Source organism: Oryctolagus cuniculus, chromosome 8 (genome assembly GCF_964237555.1).
Source record: "Oryctolagus cuniculus chromosome 8, mOryCun1.1, whole genome shotgun sequence".
Classification (NCBI taxonomy): Eukaryota; Metazoa; Chordata; class Mammalia; order Lagomorpha; family Leporidae; genus Oryctolagus; species Oryctolagus cuniculus.
The window spans coordinates 40033000-40037138 of record NC_091439.1 but is presented as its reverse complement, the minus strand read 5'-3'; the positions used below and the strand labels follow the sequence as shown (position 1 = coordinate 40037138).

At 44.1% G+C, this 4139-nt stretch overlaps 1 long non-coding RNA gene across 1 annotated transcript; it reads left to right on the top strand.

Annotated features, from left to right (window-relative positions):
• The first annotated feature begins 520 nt into the window (after nt 1–520).
• LOC138843488 (uncharacterized) lies at nt 521–2877 on the top strand. The gene is made up of 3 exons (XR_011378254.1): nt 521–1602; nt 1806–1953; nt 2098–2877. It is a non-coding gene; the product is annotated as an uncharacterized lncRNA (long non-coding RNA).
• Nucleotides 2878–4139: the final 1262 nt, after the last annotated feature.

The following is a 4139-nucleotide window of genomic DNA, read 5'->3' as shown; positions in this document are numbered from 1 at the left end:
ATCATAAGTGATGATTTTCAGGGAGAATTTTCTATTGTTCTGTTCTGTTTTAGATACAGCATAATTCAAAGCAGAAGGATTTGATGCATCATTCCTGGCTGTGAAACTGGAGAGAGCCATACACAATAATTGGAGAGTGGCTGCAAGGAGCCGAGAATGGCTCCTGGCCAACAGCCAACAAGGAAACAGCTACTTTTGTTCAACAACAGCAGAGAACTAAATTCTGCAGAGTTAACAATAATGAGCCTGGAAGAGGACCTGACATTCCAGAAGAAAATACAGCCAACCAACACCTTGACTTTGGCTTTATGATATCTTGAACATTGAATCCACTTGAACCTGTATGGACTTCCGATGCACAGAAACTGTGAAATAATAAATGGGTATTATTGGAACAGGTGTTTATCCTAGTAGTTAAATACACCTTCATCTCACACTGGAATCCCTTGTTCAGAACCTTGGCTATAACTCCAAACCAGTTACCCACCATGCAGCAGACAATGGCTCAAGTAGTTGGGTCCCCACCACCCACATGGGAGGCGTGGATCACATTCCCAACTTCTGGCCCCAGCCTTTTCTTAGCCATGACTTTGCAGGTAGTTGGGGACTGAGCCAGTAAAGGGGAGCTCTGTGTCTCTCTCCCTCTCAGACAAATTAATATTTTTTAAATTGAAAGACGAATTTTGTTTTAAGCTTCTAAGCTTGTGACAAATCTGTTTTGTAACATTGGAAAACTAACACAAGTTTTGATACCAGGGTGCTCCATAACAAATTCTCAAAAATGTGAAAAGGATTTTGGAAGCAAGGTCATGAACTCGTTAGAATTTTGAAAAACACAATCGCAAAAGCCTAAGTTGCTCTGAAACGACTGTTAGTAGGATTATAAACTCTATAAATATGGCTGGTGGGGGTTCAAGAGTGAGGAATATGTTTTTGAAATGGTGGAAGGTATATCTTTGTTGTGAGAATTCTTCAAAAAGTTCATGGAAAATGCATATTGTGGAAAAAAGTCTATGAGTGGATTTCAACCTTTTTTTGCACCATCATAAACTGATTATTTAATTTTACTTATCCACACACTCTTTGAAGTTCCCACATATAGTATCCTGAAGCTTAGGACAAATCTTTTCTTGTAGTTATGTGGAAAGCAGAACTTGGACCTTGACTTGAGGAGATTTCCAAGCAACGTGTTCAAGGTGAAGCCTGATTTCTTCTTTCTGTAAACGGTGAGAAGAGGGAAACTGTGGAAGGAGTTTTTAATCAAAATGGAAGCAGGACTTGTTGATTTGAGAAATTCTCAGCCAGCCTAGACTGATGGCAAAAGATGCTAAAGTGAAGAGATTGGTTCTGAAAATGTGACATAGAGGAAAAGCTAAGTGCGTGGCTATACAACTTTTTACCACAGCCTCAGGAAGAGCGGAAAATCAGGTCAGAGTATTCGATAGAAGAGATTAAAGGCACGTCTTGTAGATCCTCTCAATAAGACCAGAGAACTTTGGGGGTGCTTATTGGCATTGTTCATCAGTCATCTCAACAGAAGCCAACAATGGGCAGGAGTGAGGTCAGAAAATCCATGGATGACATTTTGTTGAATGAGAACTGGTACGGAATCCCCACAAAGCTCACACTGTACTGTACTTGGGAATGTGTCTTTAGCAGGGAAACTGACAGTTGGATTTAAAGAGACAGAGATTTCATGAGAAGTGGGAGGGGGAGAGAGAGTGAGAAATGTGTGTGTGTGTGTGTGAGAGAGAGAGAGAGAGAGAGAGAGAGAAACACTCAGAATGCTAATATTTTCCTGGCAGGAATCAAAGGTTGATAAAACGACTCAGCTACAAACAGAAGCCTCTTTTCATGGAGAAAGAAGGATGATTCAGAGCTAAGATCCTGGTGGACAGAGATGAAAACCACAAAGCATCTTCCCTGGCCTTGAACGTAATGGAGTTTTCCCAGGTGGGTTTCAAACTGCTTCCATTTGTTGCTGTTTTTGGACCGGAATGTTTATAACTGTGCTAGTTTTCCATTGCCATGTGACAAATTACCACGAATGTGGGGACTGAAAACAACAACATAATTTTATCGTCTCCCGGTTCTTAGTTCAGGAGCTTGGTCTGGCTGGATTCTCTTCCTGGGCTCTCACGGAGACAGAATCAAGAAGTTGGCCAGCTGGGCTCTTATCTGAAGGCTCTGAAGAAGAACCCACCGCCAGCCAGGCTCATTGCGTTTCGGATGAACTCAGTTCCTTCCAGGCTTCTGTTTCCTTGTAAGTGTCTCCCGAAGTCCCCATTTCCTGGCTCTTGTCAGCAGGGGGCCCATGTCATGTCTAACACCATTCACTTTCCTTGCACCTGTGTCCCTATGTCTTCAGAGCCAGCAAATGCACGTTGACTCATCCTTGGACTTTGCATCATTTGAACTTCCTTTGCTTCGTCGCAAATTTTGTCCAGGTGTTTCAGTTTATGGGCCCATTTTAAATGTAAGCAACAAGAAGGACTTTTAATATTTCAGTGATACACTGGAAATCTGTGCCTTCCATCCAAATCAGGTGTACAAGCCAGTGTTCATGCGTCAGAACACCTTTATTTTATCTTACAGATACTCTCTCTCACGTTACCTTTTCTGAATGTTCTGTGAAAAGTGTTATGAATAAAATAACATACAGTAAGTAACACTCGGTTCTGATAAAATCAGTTGGATTCTCTTAGAAGAAGGTGTATCAGAAAAGTTGACTGGAGACCCAGAGAGCAGGTTTCTTATTCCAGTATGTGGCAATTCAAATGAATTTTATGATTCATTTTTTATGATAAGTTTTTCTTTTTTTCAAAATGAAAATCCTTAGAAAAATGTGTTATTAAATACTAAATATACAAGGCTGGCGCCGCGGCTCACTAGGCTAATCCTCCGCCTTGCGGCGCCGGCACACAGGGTTCTAGTCCCGGTCGGGGCGCCGGATTCTGTCCCGGTTGCCCCTCTTCCAGGCCAGCTCTCTGCTGTGGCCTGGGAAGGCAGTGGAGGATGGCCCAAGTGCTTGGGCCCTGCACCCCATGGGAGACCAGGAGAAGCACCTGGCTCCTGGCTTCAGATCAGCGCGGTGCGCCGGCTGCAGCGTGCCGGCCGCGGCAGCCATTGGAGGGTGAACCAACGGCAAAGGATGACCTTTCTCTCTGTCTCTCTCTCACTGTCCACTCTGCCTGTCAGAAATAATAAAAATAAAAAAAATACTAAATATACAGAAAGCAATGTATCAGTATTGTTTCTGTAACATTGATATCACTGCTGTTGCTCTCCCGGATTTAATAGCAGTTTAGAGACCTGACTCTTCCGTCACTTCTGTGATTATCCCCATTGTATTCTCTGCCCTCGCTGGCCGTGCTGCATATGGGTTGTGCGTCATCCTTTGCCATGCTGTGTGGTGCTCCCTTGTGCTTCCTGGCCTTTTCTCTCTGACCCAACCTGCAATTTCATCTGCCATTTTTCCCATCTGCTCTTCTTATTCTTTATAAGTCACTTGCTGAACCTCTGACAATCCACCTTATATTGAGTACTCTTCTGTGTGCTGATTATTCACTGAATTTTGTCCCCTTCTTTCCTACATTGTGTGTTGAAGCCCTAATCCTCAGTGCAATTCTGTTTGGAGGTCGGGACTTTAAGATGGCAAATAAGGAGAAATGAGCTCACAAGGGGAGGACTCTAGTCTGTTGGGAGTGCTGTCCTTAGCAAGAAGAGACACCAAGAATCTGAGGAAAGCTCAGGTTCACAGTGGGAAACCAGATGTTGGAAAGACAAGAGGCCTCACCAGAAACCAACCATGCTGGCGGATTACAAAGAAAAGAAATGATTTACTTATCTGGGAGACAGAGAGAATGATAGACAAAGAAAGGGCTCCCATGTGCTGATTCACTCCCCAAATGCTTATAGCATGGCCTGGGCCTGGATGAAGCTGAGAGCCTTGAGCCATCACCTGCTGCCTCCCCAGGGTGTATGTTAGCAGGAGGTTGGAATCCAGAGTGGAGCAGGAACTCCAACCCAGGCACTCTCTAATACGAGAGGTGGGTGTCACAAGCAGCGGCTTAACCACCAGGCCAAATACCCAGCCTCTGCCAGCACAGTGGATCTTGGTGCACCGGCCGCCGTAACTG